Source organism: Xyrauchen texanus, chromosome 13, assembly GCF_025860055.1.
Source record: "Xyrauchen texanus isolate HMW12.3.18 chromosome 13, RBS_HiC_50CHRs, whole genome shotgun sequence".
Taxonomy (NCBI): domain Eukaryota; kingdom Metazoa; phylum Chordata; class Actinopteri; order Cypriniformes; family Catostomidae; genus Xyrauchen; species Xyrauchen texanus.
This window is the reverse complement of record NC_068288.1, coordinates 37,669,139-37,687,418: the sequence shown is the minus strand read 5'-3', so window position 1 is coordinate 37,687,418 and position 18,280 is coordinate 37,669,139. Positions and strand designations below refer to the sequence as shown.

Below are 18,280 nucleotides of genomic sequence, written 5' to 3'. Positions count from 1 at the left end.
CGTCATGTCCAGAATGCCAAAATGCAATGTTCTAGAGATGTGTTGTTTGGCTCGACTGTAGAAAGCACAATCTCGGAGCACCAAAAGAACAAATTGTCCATACGGATAAGGTCACAGAAGATGGCTGTGAGGAATGAAAGAGATCGTTCAAATTTTCAGCAATCACAGATGTGCTGTCAAGTTGGAAGGAGGGGGAGGGAGAGAGAGAGACTTTCAAAATGTCCTTGTACGTATGTGCCATTTCAAGGACAAGCGAGAAAATTACCCTCTTTCTTTGAGACAAGTGGAATTCTGCATGCCCTGGACAGTGATCATATTAGGCTGTGTTCTGTGTTGAGTGGTCTGAAGTAGGGGAGAATGGAAACGGGCACACCAGGGGGACAGGGGTGTTATTTTGTGGGAACTGATATAGCAAAAGCCCTGGCTACATTCATTCTGATCTGACGGATGTTGGCAGTCTCCCAAGATATTAACTTGGCAATAGCCAGACAAGATAAATGGAACTTGTGTCCAAGATTATCTCTTTACGCAGACAAATCTAAAGCTAATTTACTTTTTCGGCAGAATATTTATTCCCAAGGCTAAGAAAATAAATTATTTGTCATAAAGTAAATACTATGCTAATTCCCGTCCTTACATTTTCAAAACATTGGTACACCTGTGACCACTGACATTTGTGTTGTTTTGAAAATGTGAATCATACGGTCTATTCATTCAACATGTTTCAACTGGTTCAGTAACATCTTGATGAGAACATTTTAAAGGTGCTATTTGACAGTTCTGTCGGAAGCTTAAAACAATCTAGATATTACATATTTTCATTGCTCTGAATCATTAGCGCTTATTTCAGAGTGTTATGAAACAACATGACACAGCCAAGATTTAGAGGTACTTGTTCTACCAGTTTTGAACCATTCCAAAATCAAAGCCAAGAACCAGCAAAATACAAAAACTGCTTGTATGTTTTTTACAAACATACTTTCAGCACCTCATAAAAAGGTAAAACAGTTGAAAGACAGATTGTTTATATAAAAAAGCCCACTGATTGTGAATCAAGTTATCCACGAAAGAAACCAGTTCTATTACCCATCTTTCTAAATTACCAATGTCATGAAAATATAACTTTAAGAGTATATATATAAGAGTTTATTAATCCAAAACACGATTGAATGTCAAGCATTTTATTCCCATTTGACATGGATATTTAAATAAAAATGCAAAAACAGCAAAGGTTGCACTATATTACTGATAGACCAATGTATTTCAACCAGTTTCTAGATTAACTGTGGCTGTTCCATCTGTTTCGAGTTCCAAAATTTACCAATAGCCTTCTCTATGAAAAATGCAAACTTTCTGTTTTCAAATATCTTTTTAATAGTGATTTTTTTTAGCAAATATTGTGTAAAATAATTTAATTTGCTATCTTATTTGTGTCTTAAGTCTTATTTACTATCGTTAAATTGTGTTATATATTGGCATACAGTTATCTAGATAGTGGTATCAGGATCAGGTATTAACAACTAAACAACAATTTTACACACATTTCAATCATCTTTTAAGATTTGTGTCTTTTAAATTGTAAGAAAAATTGGATTAAACCGAATTGAGCAATCTTTAAAAAATCTAAATTTTTTAAAATTGAGCCTAGATGTATTTAAGTATTTGATTATAGATAAACATTTATTTGAGATATTTCACACTGTTTTTTCAAGCCCTCCCTGTAACACACGTGCAGGGGTCACAACACACACCACAACAGTAGCATTAGTACAGTAGTAATTCCTCCTGCTGGACTGCCTTTGTAACAAACTCAAACAAACCGATCAAAAAGAAGCCTAACTACTCACATGAATCTGAATCATTGTTGTCCGCTCTTCCTCAGGAGGTCTGAGGAACCTTCCTATTCTGCACAATTTAATCCCACAGGCGTGTAATACAGAGAGTGCTGAGGAAATCCAGAGAAACGGCTACTACAGCAGACGCGGGAGAGAGAGAGAGAGAGAGAGAGAGAGAGAGCTCCATCACTGACGTACTGAGCGGTGCAGAGCGAGAGGCACCAGGGAGACATATGTTGCCAAAGCCTCTCACTTGGCAAAGAAGCTCATTAAATGAGTGACAATCACTCCCACAAAGCCAGATCTGAGCGCTTTTCGCATGGCGTGTACAAAGAACAAGAGACACACAGAGAGAGGGAGAGAGATAATCAATGAGAGTGCAGGAATGCTGGATAGAGTAGTTGTCTTTAGAGTACTAAGCATGGGGAGACTTGACTATGTTTTGTGCCATGGATGTCAAGATTCAATTTTTACCTATTGTGAGTCTGACACTATAGTTAAATAGGGTTAATTTTAGTGTTTCTATAAGATATTTTAAAGACAGCTGTATGTATTTTGAAACTACAAAACACATCTTTAAGAGAGCTATACATGGATCTTATGTGAGCAAAATGTTAGTCCAACCTAGGAACCACCATACAGTCTAAGCCAAATAGAAGAAATTAAACACATATCAAATATAATATGTGTAAATTATATTAAATATTTTATAGTTTTAAACTATATTCAATGTTTTATATATCTGTCCAGCTTAATGGTCTGCAGACCAGTTAAAAACACTAGCACATGTCAATTAAATCATGTCTGTTTGTTTAAGTAGCTTTTTACATTTTCTCAGAAAGATTTTAATAAAAAAATGTCAGTGGTGCTCTTGCAATCATGATTTCCTGGATGCTTTCATGAGGTTGCTTTGGTGTTCTTTGGGTGGTTGCTAGGAGTGGTGGTGGTGTAGTGGGCTAAAGCACATAACTGTTAATCAGAAGGTCACCGGTTTGATCCCCACAGCCACCACCATTGTGTCCTTGAGCAAGGCACTTAACTCCAGGTTTCTCTGGGGGGATTGTCCCTGTAATAAGTGCACTGTAAGTTGCAGTTCATGGGTGGCATGAAGGTAAGTTAATGATGAGAGAATTTTCATTTTTGGGTAAACTATCCCTTTAAGAGGCTTCCATGTTACCCTTGCTGGGGAGTCAGTGTGCCACTCAATGCTTGTGTCAATCACTGCTTTAATAATTACATAAAAAGTGTTGCATATATTGTTATCGAGCCTGATTTTACAAGTCTGCCAGGCAAGAAAGTGAAAGGTTCTCTAAGTAAACATTAAACATATGTATTTAGACGTAGAAGAGAAAAAGATCCTGGCAATAGCTTTGAAACATTCATAGCAAAAGTAATAAGGACTTAGGATGTTCTTAGGATGTTCTTGGTGAATTTACATTTCTTCAATTAATGTGGTCTCTGGATGCTCGGAAACAATAAGGTACATTTATTAACTACACAAATTGCACAAGACAAAACAAATGCCACTTTCATGCTTACATACGGTCTCTGTGCACATAACCTGATTCAACCTGATTGACATTAGTCGGCAGCAAATCTGTACCTCAAAAATGGGACAAGATCCCAAGGGACTATGTGATTTGCAGACTGAGCAAACTGCACAGGGCAGGACATGGTCATAGCTGACCGACAAAAGCTACAACCCTCTTCCCCAATACTGAGGGTGGAACAGTAGTTCAAGTAGTCAAGGTGACGTATGATGTGCAATTGGGTGAATGACTCTAGGTATGGGGGAGGTTGAATGTGAAAACGGGGAGGGTTGACACATTTCTTAAATTATGCAGATGTAGGTGCTTCAGATCCACCAAAGACATGTCAAATGGAACCTTGCCTATTTAGGTGAAACAAATATAATTAGTATTAGGAAATGATACTCTTCATGGGTTGTCAAGAGCTTTTCATGTGGGATAGTGAGATCATACAATGTGCCATCAATTAAAAGGAACATCATTAAAGTTACAGGTGCCGTAAACAGTCTTAATTAATATTCAATTAAACTGGATTCATTCATGTGCTTGCTATTGGAAAGAACCATTAATTTTATCATCTGCGACTCACACCCATTACAGTGTAGGAGATTGCATGCAATGCATGTCTGATTTCCACATATTCTTCCATGTGGAATTTTTGCCCAACATTCCGACAGATGTTTTGATCTGGTTATCCAATCCGGATAATTAATCTCTTAAGTGTGCACTTTATTCAGCCAAAACTATTTTCCCTTTTCGTTAATGTCAATTGAGTAATATAAGCACGATTACTTCCATACACACAAAAATATGGAAACAGGATAATAGAAAACAATAGATTTTGTTTGTGTGTTTTTTGTGCAAAACTCGCCACCACAATGCAAGGGTGTTGTGGACTGATGTTAAATGTTGCTGCACATTTGCTAAGTGTTTCTGAGTATTGTTCCTTTATTTTTTTGTAAAATCCCTTGTGAAAGAGCTGAAAGCCAGAAATCAAACCAACAAAATTAAAAACTTTGATTTGAAGCAAAAAAAGAGAAAAAGGTACAAGAATGTGTCCTTAACGTCTTTCATGAGGGCATGAACTACAAAACCCATGAAGCATTGCAAATGATGAAATCAAATTAAAATGATGGAAAAATATAAAACAAGTGATTTAAAGTTAATGTTGTTAATTGTATGTATAGAAACATTAATATAGTGAAAGATTATGGCAAAGTATTCATATATATATATATATATGTACATAGTTTGACAATGAAGATAGATTGACTTGATTGCGTCATGGAAGAGAGTGGTCTGCCTTGAATCTCTGATTGGTGGATTGTTTCCCGTCAAGATCATGTGTAGTAAAATCCAGGAAAATCAGCACACTGTTGCTCCCAAAAAATTTATGAGCTCACCACAGAAATGAACAAACATGACGTTTCGAGCTACATGCTCTTTATCAGACTAAATTAACACTCACCAGCACATCCATATATACACCTGTGTATAACAATCAAGAAATCACATGACAGTATCACATGATAACATAACATGAAACATAAAAAAAACTGAATATATAAATCAAACATATAGTATAAATATACTATATCTAAACAAACATCTAATACAACAATCACATAAATTTATATATATATATATACTGATAATGTTCATACTGAACAATACAATTTAAATTATTTACCATTAGTTTCTTAAAATCAATGATACAATGGCTAAAACATCAGGTGAAAACACCATCATACTACCATGTAAACACTAGAAACAGGTTGACACAAGTGACAGAGTTAACTCAAATGATGAGACAGTTACACAAATCCTAGAACAGAATCTTAAAATCTTATAGTACCCACAGTCATACAAAAGAGTTCAGATCAGAGTCAAAGAAAGGAATGTATTAAAGTCCTCAATATAGCCTCTAGGTGATAAAATATTAGAAGTAAATATCCAGATTACCTCTCTTTTAAAGGAACAATATGTAACATTGACATCAAGCATTTAAAATGGGTACTGCAGTCCAAATTCAAAATATTATTGTCTACCCCGCCCCCTCTTCCCCAGACTCGAAGCTCACATGGGTTGCCAGGTTGAGGACATGCAACATGAACGAATAAACTGACAATGGCAAGCGACAAGCCTTACACTGTAAGTTGATCAGATAATTTATACGTTTGCAATGTTTTTATTGTTTGCAAATTATAAACTTTTAAAAATGTATACTATATGTATGTTTGTTTATATATTCAGTTTTTTGGGGGGTTCATGTGATGTTGTCATGTGATACTGTCATGTGATTTCTTGATTGGTATACACAGGTGTATATATGGGTATGTTGGTGAGTGTCAGTTTAGTCTGATGAAGAGCATGTGGCTCGAAACGTCATGTTTGTTCATTTCTGTGGTGAGCTGGTTGTTTTTTGGGAGCAACAGTGTGCTGACTTTCCTGGAGTTTTAGTGGGCATACGTTTTTGGTCTTGCAACTTTATTCATTATATTGTTTGGATTTGCATGCTTTCTACTACTTTTAGTGTAGTTCTTTACCAAAAATTAAACTATTAAATATGATTTTTTTAAATGATCTTGAAATAATGAGGAAAAGTGTGTAAATGAGTAAAAAAATCAATTACATTTTATCCAGCTTATGCAGGTTTTGAGTCACAGAAACTCAAAATGTAAATTACTGTGCATCTATATAAATCACATGTTAGACCAACACAATTCCCCAAGTGTTGTCCGAACTAGTCAAACAGAGATGTCTGAACAAAAATGTCATATTGAACATTATTGTTGATGTGTTAGTTTCCAGCATGCATTGCACCATGAATAAATTATGTGGCTAGTGTTATATGCTTATTTCTTGCTGTTTTCTGACTTTATTTATGCTGTTTTTATTTAATTTTTATGTATTATATTTTATTTTTTTGCAACCGTTAGTTAAAGGTTGTGTGATGACATTAGGAGCTCATCTTTGAACTTAATGAGGTTTGTTGGTCTGTGTGTTAACGGTAGAGAACTATTGTGTGTTCATGTCAAAACATTTTACATACTGCCTTAACTTGCAAGTCATAGCTCTCTTTTCAGAAGCAAAGATTGCTTAACTTTATTTAAATGTAATTTAAATGGTGACAAAATGAATGTTCTCATACTGTGTTTGCTAAACTAGAAATGAGTAGTTCTCTCAACAATACTTTTTGCATTTAGTGAACAAAACAACATTAACATTATCTAAACAAAGCAATGTTACTGAGGGCAATTATTAAAATGTCATTGAGCGAACCCAAAAATCTTACTGCATCATGTTGTGTTGAATTGAAGTTTGCTCAACGATTCTTTTGTGTGTGTGTGTGTGTGTGTGTGTGTGTGTGTGTGTGTGTGTGTGTGTGTGTGTGTGTGTGTGTGTGTGTGTGTGTGTGTGTGTAGAGTGTGGCTTCATCAGAAGCATATACAGTACCAATGATTAACATCCTCAGCTCTTTGTAGCTCTGTCTTTAAATGTTTTTGTTAAAAAAGCAATTTGCTTTAGTTCTGGGACCCGACTGTTACACACTATGGAAGTAGTAATGTTTGGCTTAGCAAGCTAACACTAAAACATTCTGCTAAGGGCCCATTCATCTAAGCATGGGCACTAATGTGAATAAGACTCCTGAAATCCTCCCCTGTCCTGCTTGAAGGAGGGACAGAGGCAGGTTTTGGCAGGAAGACAGGGTTGTTTGATAGTGTGAGCAGATTGCCAGACAGACAAGAGAGAACACTCAAAGAGCCACTGTGCCAGTGCTAAACCGACGAGGCCCTTACGGTCCCCAGCATGTACTTTTTAAGTGCTCAGAGGAGGAAGCTGCCATTATGGATTCACAAACAGACAGAGGGCTGATGAACTTCATAGGCAAGGCTCTTCCTGAAAACAACAGTGATAGAATAGAGTGGCGGGAGGGTGTATAGAGAGTGATCGAGAGGGCAAACTGCCAGTTCCACCAAGCTTAGTCTTCATGCACCCAGGCAGGCCGAACAAACCTGACATTGTTTTGGGACTGCCTAGGGGATCACAGCCATTCTCTATCTGTCTCTCTTTATTTTTTCCTCCAATCCTCAATTTTCATTCACAGTTCACAGTCAGAAACCGATCTTTTGTTTTTGCCCTTCTTTGGAGGCTTTGGATAAGGTTGTTTGATCAGCCATTATCATGTTCTACACCCACTTGTGTGTTGCTTGTTTTGTTGCTAGGTAATTGAATAAACTATATATGAGTGAATAACCTTGGTTATGAATAGGGGTCAAACAAAACAATATTGTGTACTGTGGTTAACATGCCTGCACCACGAGTCACAATGACTATTAAAATTAAATTTAACTTGACTCGAAACCCATTTGGAAAAAAAGGAAATTATTGTTGCATAACGCACTATACATACAATACAACTAGCCCACAATGACATATACAGACCACACAAAATGTATATTTTCCAAAAACAGCCACTAGGGCTGGTATCACCAAAGTCTTTTTAGCAAGTCAGTCCACTGGAATGCTCAGCCAGTCCACTGGAATGGCAGCCATCTTTGGAATGCTCCCAGGAGACTATTTCCAGTCATGCCAGTGCAACTCCTATCTACTTGAATGGGGGAACACCAAAATCTCAAAAACGGTTGGTCAAGATTACAAACAAAGAACATATTTCAAATCAGCAGTAAAATCTGATAATGCTGGTATCCTAAATTGTGCTTTTTACCTCCATTTACATAAAAAAATGCAGTTTTCCCAGTTTGTATACATAAAGAGCATGCGCGTTCTTGAGATTATTGACAAGCATTGTCTGTATCTAAAAGGTAATTTGCTCTTATACCTGTAAGGTGGGACTTTCTTTCTAGATCCGGTGACCATTGGGCGCTAGAGCCATATGGCTAGAGCTTCTTGATTGGGCGTTCCAATTTATCCCATTCATTTTAATAGAAGTGGCCCGTCTCTACTAAATATTCTCTTGTATCACCAACTACCTTGTGATACAATGTAATGCATGAAGATGTGGATCACAACATTATGACCACTCTGAGAATTGTTGATTTTAAGAGTTGTTACATAGTAAATGTGGCCAACTCCAGTGTTATAATGCTTTTATATAACTTTATTATCATTATTAATACAATTATTGTTAATGTTAAATTATGATAATATTCAAATTTATGGAGTAATGTGATATCTTATCACAACTAAAACGAACAGATAAGAGATCCACCAAATAATACATTCCACATTCCAGGTCCACATACAATGTAGGGGAAAAAGTGCCAACAGAACCGGTTTCATATTCACTGATGATTTTCACTTTAACTACTGTTAATTTTGCTGCATTATCAGTAGAATAGTTAAGAATAAAGCTTAACAGGCTAATTTTTCTGTCTACACATTTTTTGTAATAAAATGTGTACTTATAGAAACAGTGGTTTTGATGCATCCCTCATAATAACATATATTTGTTAATTATTCCAAACAAAGTTTAATTTAAAATAATCATTTTCGTTTTTTGTTTTAAATTTTTGTCCCAGTGTGCCCAGAATTGATGGTTTCTGCCTAAAATGTATATTTTGTGTAACAAGACAATACATGTAGTAAACTGTGAAATACACAGGTACTGTATATTTTTGTAAATATCATCAATGATATTAAATATTGTCAAAAAGATTAAAAAAATATTGAAATATCTGTTTGAGATATACTGTATAGTTTTAGCTATGTTGCAGAGACTAATCGTGAGAAAGTTTTTAGCACAATCCTAATGTCCACATACTAAACATTAACTAGTAAGAGGCAATCTAACATTTTCACATAACTGTACAGACTGAGTGGGGGAAATGCACAACCTGCAAAAACCATAAAACAGTGAAGGGCATGGAACAGGGGAGCACAGGTGCATTGCTCTATAGGAAGAAACCCCCCTGTAACCTTCAGACACTGCTGACAACCTTTACAATGAGCTCACCTGGGCCCTGATCAATGCCCTACAGCATGTCAGGATGATATATGCACTAGCATTTAGAGTGTGCCTCAAAGCTGGTGATATAGGCTGAGGCATAAAGATTGCTAGACTGCATGTACTAGGTCAGGGGCAGGACAAACCCGGTTCACCAGACCGAGTAAGAATGGTCCCCTGCTGGGTGAATGCTAATCCAGCATGCAATGATTACAGAACTGAGATTTTTCCAGATTTACACAACTGCCAAATTAAGTTACTTTTATAAACTAAACAAACGGTAATTAGAAATGTTATAAGGGAAAAGCTGATTTGAAATGTATTTGGCAAATATGAGCAAAAGGGATCCAACAAAATTGGAGCTTTATGCATGTGTTCCATATATATATATGCATGTGTGTGTGTGTGTGTGTGTGTGTGTGATAAATAGCATTCCAGTAGATACTGGAATATCATATCAAATTGTCATTTGCAAACAAATGACACAATAACTTTTCTCAGAACTTTCTCAGAACTAATGTAACTTTTCTAGTCATTTTTCCAATTTCTTAAATACTGGCCAAAAGTAATCAAGGTAATTTTTTTGTTGTTGATGTTGATGTATGAAATCAGTTCCCCTAAAGTTCACACGAGTGTCCTGGCAGAATAACCACAAGTTTAGTTCATCACAATTACTATGGACATGTTCCGCTAAGTTTGGACAATCAGAAAGTCTCCAAGTCTTAGAGTCTTTATTTTTAATAATACAGCTATTGTTTTATAATTTAATTTGTTACATTTTTGGCTTGAAAAGTGTATCTGTGCTACATTTATTTAAAATATATGCCACTAGGTTTAATATTTTGTTATTTAATGAAATGACATACATTCATTTTCAAATGATATGGGTTGGGAACAATATGAGGGTGGGTAAATGATGAATTTAAGTATAATTTCATTATTTTGGTTGAACTAGCCCTTTACTGCCCTTTACTGTAAATATACAAAAATATTATACAGTATAATTCACAATATACTGTATATTTCACTATATAGCCAACGATATAAAAATATTGTTTTTCAAAATTGTAATTTTCAGTGTAATGTTGCTGAGGCAAAGACTTAGATGAGTTAGCGGGAACTAGTTTTAGAGCGCTAGCACTAAGCACAGTGCTATGTAATAAGTAATAAGCGTAAAGTCAGTTGCCATGAATTTATTTAATGTTCGTGCATTGCATGTGCTAAGTCTAGGTGCAAGTAGGTTTGGCAAAATTGCCCACAAAAATGGCCTGGATCAAGTGCTATTTAATTCTGGGGTTTTTCTTGGGGATTTCCACTGTCTGTGTTCTATTATAAACTTCATTCCCCCAAGCACCAGTGATATAAACAAAGACAGCGAATTCATAAGAAGTTGGTAGTGTAAATGGACTGTATGCAATGAATTAGAAGACCAGAAAATGTGCATTAACTGTGTCCTTCAATGCCAGGCATTATTCCATGACAAATTTTGATTTTAAACAATTAAATTCATGTATTCAAACACTAAAAAATAAACCAAAAATATTTCTACATTTAAATTACACTTTAAATGAAATGAAAATATAATCAAAATAACATGGTACAAAAATCTAAATTACTAGGAGGCTACATATTAAATCATAAACACAATTTAAAAAATGATAAATAATAATGTTACATATAAACATAAAATAAAATAATAAAATAATAATAAAAATAACTGAAAAAATAAACCTTGTCCTCTAGAAAGCTTAATACAAATCTCAAGCGATTACCCCTGAAAAATTGTGATTGTCAAGGAGAACCTATATTATTTTATCTTCTGTTCTTTCCGAATTTGGACATGAACTTTATTATCACCTGCTGGTGGAATCTCCAAACTGCAAATGCAGAAACCAAATTTGAACTTTGCGCTGAGTTAAGAGGTGGTATTGAAACGTTTTAACGCAACAACCTATTTTTCATGAAAATAGCAAAATGCGCTTTGTGCGACTTAATTTACATACAATACACCCACAGTTTGCACGCCTACACCCACAATAGCACAAACACTCCCACCCATGGCCATTTGGGCTTTGCACTGGCATGAAAACTGTACTTAGAATTAGAGCTCTCACGAATATTGGATGAGACGTAATGCACAGTTATAGCGTGTATTGCTGCACTTTGCTCACTGGTGAAAATAGAGCCCAGCATGTTTGGCATGCTCTAATTATTACCATCGATTATGTCACTGAAATCAAATGTAATTTATCAATCGTGCCCCTTGCGTGGTGGTAGAATATGCTGTAGTGAGTATTTATTTTAACTAAGGTCAATTTCCTAAAATAATTTATCAGGTGGATTTGATCCAGAGCCACCGAAGTTCAGTGAGATTACCGCCAAGCACCTTCTTTTGAACTCTTCCAAACATATCATAATTATCGTTTATCTAATGTGTAACTCTCCATGAACTCTAACACCATATGCCATTCTAATAAAATACCCACTGTCTCCACTGCCTGTGTTTATATGCAGTTCCCCATTATCCTTGACACTTTAATAGCAGTGAAATTGCTTCCAGATTTAGGTTTATAGTGGCACCAACGTACAGGACAAGATTAACTGTTGGATCAAATACACCCGACATTCATTATACAATCTGTAAGTGTTGAGAGACAAAAATATTACATGTTCACCACAGCTGGTTAAAAAGCCATCTACTGGCATGTTCGTCTTTAAAAATGGAATTAGCAAAGTTAAGTGTACTTGACTGTTGGCTGAGTTTTGGGTAAGGCTTAGAGGGCCATATGGTTGGAATAACTCAACCCGAGATATAGAGATAGGTTGAGACAGCTCAGATTCTTCTCTGGCCGCCACATTCACAGATGGCACTCAGTGCAATCATGGCATCAACAACCATGTAATCATTCTTCCTGATTAGACACCCCAACAAAGTATGGAGTGAACATATGTGTGTTGAACAAACACTACCAGTCAAAAGTTTGGACAGACTTGTATGAATTTATATTTGTCATGATTTTATATATAGATTTGTGTATATATATATATATATATATATATATATATATATATATATATATATATATATATATATATATATATATATATATAAAATATGTAATAAAATAAATGTTTTAATAAAAATAAAAACATGTCTTTATGACCCTACTAATAAGTATATACTAATATAATGTGGGCTTTCATTTGAATAAACTTTTACATTTACAAATTAATTACATGCTGTGTTGATTAATTACAGTAAATTAATTAATCACAATTAATTGCATCAATTAATATTTACTAAGAAATGAGATAATATAATAAGATAATTCAGTATATATAAACAAAAATAATTGTTAATATAATTAAATATGAAATAAATGTACAGTATTCATGTGTAAGAATTCTAGTCTCTAGTTTCTAGTAATAAATGCCATTTTTTTAGGAAGCTGTCAAGTTAAACAGTTCCAAGATCCATCTTAGGATCCTTGCATTACAGAATTTAAGTACAGGCCAGAGGACAATAATTGTGCACATTTTTTTTAACTTTTTTTTTTCATCTAATTAATCACACTTAATTAACATGTTAAATTGACATCCCTAAATGTAATAATAATAATAATAATTCAGACTTTGACAACAAACTCCCATGTATCTTCTTTCAAAAGAGACAACAATTATGCCTGTTGTCCAAAGGCTTTGAAAACTGCAACCATTTTAGTTTTGGTATGTCACTTCTTGGGAATGTGCTCAAAAGGGAGGTGCACACTAACAGGGATCCCAGATGGATACTACAGGCATCCCAGGTGGATACCTCATGAAGCTGGTTGAGAGAATGCCAAAAAATGTGAAGAGCAGTAATCTAGGTAAAGGGTGTCTACTTTAAATAAGCAACAATATCAGCTTTTGTATAATTAATATTATTATTATTATTTTGGTCGCAACTTACTTGAATCTGTGTTATTTTTATTAGTTTTTGGTGACTTTTCTTTCATTCTACCGTGTGGAAAATAGTAAAAATATAGAAAGAGGAGCAGGTGTCCAAATGTTTGACTGACAGGGTATGTCATTTGCAGAGATATTAAACCTGGCTTGAGTGTATAACAGTCAAAGTAACTTTCAGAATCTGTTGATTTATTTAATTGTCAAAATAAATAAATAACTAAAAATCAGTAGCATCCCATTACTTTGTGGCTCCTTTAATGCCCCCAGTCTCTCATCTCGTTGACAAGTTGGACACAGGGTCTTCCCGAAACCTCTTGTAATCATGTTACCCCAGAAATCAATAAACTATTTCCCCCAGAGTGAACCTCGACAATGGAGAGAGTCTGCTGACCTTAAGTATTTTGACTGTTTACACAAGCCGTCTAAGTGCGATACAAACACAAAGCTGTGAAGACAAATTCATTAAAATAACCACCATGGCTTTCAAACAAATAGGTGTACATTAGGGGTGTAAAAAAATATTATATTGTATCGTATGAAACAACGCTTACTATACAATACCATATGCATTATACGATACATAAACACATTATAGTGTAATTAAAGCCAATCATTGCAACACTGAGAGCTGCGGAACAGTCTCCTCCCACTAGAGGCAGCGCTGAGCGCAGTCACTTCAGCTTGTTCACAGGGGGCTTTCAGACAAGAAGACATGATTTTCTAGAAAGCTGCTTTGAAACTATTTGTATTGTGAAAAGTGCTATACAAATATAAATGACTGGAGTGTAGACAAACATATTTTCTCAAGAAAAACATGAAAATTGTGAGTTCATATATTTCTCAATAAGCAAACAAAATAAATGCAGGGCTGTTGTTTACGTTACATAGCGTTCTGCCAGAGTCAGACACTTTTGTGGCATTTATGATGTAAAAGCATAAAATAGTTCCAAAAGATTTTTTGCTTTATATTCAAAGTATTTTGAAGTCATCTGAAATTTCAGTCATTTTATTACACGGCTAAGACATACTCAATTCTGATTGGTCAATTGCTCAATCCAGCTCTGATAAGTTTGAATAATGATGCACATCCATGGATAAAAAGATATTACACCAGTCTTCCGGTTATTGTGAGCAATGTTTCCTACTTATCGTGCCATTATGTGATCTCTGCAAGTAAGCTAATAAAATTAAGCTAATGCAAGAAAGAAAGGCATAGAGGTTTGGAACGACACACTGTTATATATATTATGAAAGCATTTTCATTTGTGGGTGAACTAGTCCTTTAAGAAAAACATCTGTGAAGTTAGTCGATAGTAATTTAATGGCATGATTCTGCAGGCAAAGTGCCTGACCATCATCATCGCATAAAAATCTATCATAAGCCACTCTAGGTGGAATCCATACCACTCATACAGACAACACAGTTCCAGGTAAATAAGTTTCTGGGAGCCCTACATATCTCTCCTTCCATTTCTCTTCCCTTAATAAGATAAAATGCAGTGGTTAGTGGGCTCATGATAAGGCAGAAGAATCTTGCTAATACCTTTTAAGGACAGAGCAAGTAGTGGTGTGTCTTCAGAGATTGAGGGTTGCGGTAGGGGAATGGAAGTGCATGTTGTAATTCAGCTATAATCCTGTGGTGGATAATGTATCAAGGATCAGCTTTGCTTGAGCAAGCTCCTGCTGATGAGGTGGAGGTCTCCACTCTCACAAGGCAAGCAAGGTGTGTGCATTAGCATGCAGGTCACAAACGTGTAAGGCTCTGGAATGCACACGTGCTCTTCAGGCAGCGCATGGACAAACAGTGTGGAGAAGTCAGTAAACTTCCTTTTGCTCATTCACTCTATTAAGAGATATGCTTGAGATGATTCAAGATCTTGGAAATGCAGTTGAAATATTACCAAACTGTCAGTCACTTATTTTCAGTGACAATAGTGTGGACATCTTGGTTACATGAAATAATTCAAGATCTGCAAACAAGTAAAAATAAACTTTTTAAATACACAGAATTTGGATAATTAAGCCAGACATACATATGCATGAATTTCATTGCAATAAATCACAAAATATTAAACTAAGTGGCAACTATTTTAAAGAAATTAGCGCAGAGCACACATTTAAAGCAAAACGTTTCACAAAAAAGGTTTTTGTTATTTTATTGTTGTAAATATGAATATATCCAAATAATGCCATGGAGTTTAAAATTTTTTATGTATGCCTAAAGGCCATGACACACCAAGCTGACGGTCAGCCTTCGGCCAATGTCGGGCCATCATTGAGCATTTGTTGGCCTAGTTTTTGCAGTGTGTTCTGCACCGTTAGCACTAGTCGGTCCCCCATCGGTGGCTTTTCGGCCGATTTATCACGTTGAATTGGCGGCAGAGTCAGTCAGTGAGACAGATCAGTCTAACTGGCTGTTCAGCTTAGCGAATCAGTGCACAAGAAGAAAAACAGAAGTGACGAAATCAAGCAAACGATGAAGTCAAGAGGGCACACACACACAGAAGGCTCTTCTCATTTTTCATCTTCATGTCATCTGAGCAATTGTCTGTGGTGAGCGAGATTGGTGTGAAAATGGTAAGCAAGTTCTGCTTTGTTTACGGTTTGTAAATCCGCAGTCCTAGCTCTTACGGTTTCCCTTTTTGAATGACGAATACAGACTACTGCCACTTGCTGGTATGGAGAGTTATTTCCTATCACACAGACACAGAACGTACGTGCTAGTTAGCCGTTGGGTGTAGTCTTTGACTAGTTTTAGTCTTGCAGTTCAAGAGCAACTTTTTGACCCAGATGCAGGCGACGTGAGGCAACAACACAGTCGGCTTTTGTTGCCACTAGTTCTTTGATGTCGGTTTGGTGTGTCTGGGCTTTTATAGGCAATCAATTGTGGGAAAGATCCAGTCCCATCTTTCTCAGAAAGTTGCAATTTTTTCTTCCCCAAAGCCAATTAACACATGCCCAGTAGAAGAAGTACAGGCAGAAATGTATAAGGTTTATCAGTATTACTATGCAACTTCATTAATATGCAAATGTCCCTTGATGTCCTAAGATTGATTAAATTAACCAATTACTCTACAAAAGAACGTAATGCTCACAGTAGTTTCAGGAATGCCACGTTTAAAGGTGTAAACTTGAGCTTTTACTGAAAATCACAGAGATTAATCTAATAAAGTGCTAGTCAAGAAAGCATTAAAAACTTGTTTAGATCTAGAAAAGTTAAACGTTTCTAGGACAGCTTCCTAATGGGCATGCGATTATTCAAGTGTCTTACAAGTGTCCTGTAGTACTTCCTTGTTCATATAAATCAGAAAACAATATGGAACAAACACTGGGCCAAATTTGGCCTTCAAATGTAGTGGAAAATATTGTAATTACAAGTTCCATGTATATATATTTACAGTATACTGTATATACAGTATATACTGTGATACTGTATACTTTGGTGTATATATATATATATATATATATATATATATATATATATATATATATATATATATATATACAGTATATATGTATATTTATTTAACTATCCTAACTATGTTATGTGGTTAGTTGATTTTAATAGCATCTATCATTGTATTTTCCTTGTTGTTTACGACCCTATCAGAACAGACCTATGATCAAACAGTTGTGAAGCACTGTTTAAAGTACCTTTATGGTATTTTAGTCTTTTAAGGCCATAACACTTAATGACATGCCATGAAATCTTAGTCTTTATGTATTTATGTTATACTAAGCTTTAACCATAAAGAAAATCTATATTAGGGCATTTATAACAGCCTATATTTCATAGAATTCCATAGAAATTTAGACATTCTCAAACGCTGTTGGTAACCGAGCCATCTATGTTATATGCTGCAGATATATTTGAATGGTCCTGATTGAAAATATTGCTGCGCCTGCAGTGCACATCTGGAATTTGTGAACACACTGGGCCAAAAGTGCAGGCAATTTCCTTACAAGCACTCTGAGACATGCATATATAACTTTGTAACTGTCCACTTAAGCCATTTCAGAGGCTAAGGTATCATGTAGTTTTATAGTCCACATGCTGGGTTCCTCCAACAACCCCCCCACCCAAAAATCGCCTTGGTTTATTGAATAACCCTAAGACAGCTTGTGTGTATAATAGTACACCTTATCTTCTCCACATTGTGTGATTAAAAGAGTTTTCATTTTATACAGCCATTCTGAAAATCTCAATAGTCATCATCCCTCATGATTTTAAATAATATAGCGTAATCTCAAAGCTCAACATGTTTAAGAGGCTTTAGAGTTTCTCATAGGCTTGAAAGCACTCTCGCGGATGCCACATGTGCCCCTTTCACTGAAGAACACTGAAAGTTATCTTTCGAGAAGCTTGAAAGGACAGCCAAGGCATTAAAGAGGCCAGTGAAAAGAGGGCTTTTATAGAGGTGTCTTTGTCGATATCAAAGGCAGCGCCTGGGAAGTGAATAGTTTTGCTTTATGTTTGGCAGTGCATGGGTGGGAGTTTGTTGTGGTGTTGAGATATTCCTGTGTATACGCAGAGCTAAGTCTTGAGAGAATTGTTGAGAAATCTCCAACAGTATCAGACACTAAGAGCGTCCCCTCCACATGATATAATATATTGAGAAGGTCCCCTGTATAATTAAACACCATTAGCTAGGATATCATTTCTTTCCTATGGAAGCAAATTAGACATTATAGCAAAATCTGTATCAATACCCAGTCCTGGTCAACATTTACTTTCATTATATGGGAAAAACAGCAGTGTATCTTCGCTTGTTTTTCATGGAAGAAAGAAAGTCAGATTTGAGTATATAATTTTTTTTTTTTTAGGGGACTATCCTTTTAATGTTTACTATTATTATTAATATTACTAATTAATATTATGAATAATTCAGTGATCATCTGATTTACAGTTCAATTCTGTCATACAGTTTCTTCAAAACACCATCTTGGAAAATCTACTTTTGTAGCCTAAGTCTATGGCTTTGGTGCCTGCACACTGTTTTCAA

General features: G+C 35.5%; 1 protein-coding gene across 5 annotated transcripts in view; it reads right to left on the bottom strand.

Moving 5' to 3' along the window:
* The window catches only part of LOC127653873 (neural cell adhesion molecule L1-like protein), a 143,404-nt gene that overhangs the window by 76,340 nt on the left and 48,784 nt on the right, over positions 1 to 18,280 (bottom strand). For 4 of the 5 annotated variants that reach the window (XM_052140674.1, XM_052140677.1, XM_052140678.1 and 1 more), the window contains exon 1: positions 1,848 to 2,069. The exons of the other annotated variant lie outside the window; for it this stretch is intronic. The gene's annotated coding sequence lies outside the window, so the exon portion shown is untranslated. Of the gene's footprint in view, positions 1 to 1,847; positions 2,070 to 18,280 lie in introns of those variants that run through there. 5 annotated transcript variants of the gene reach the window in all.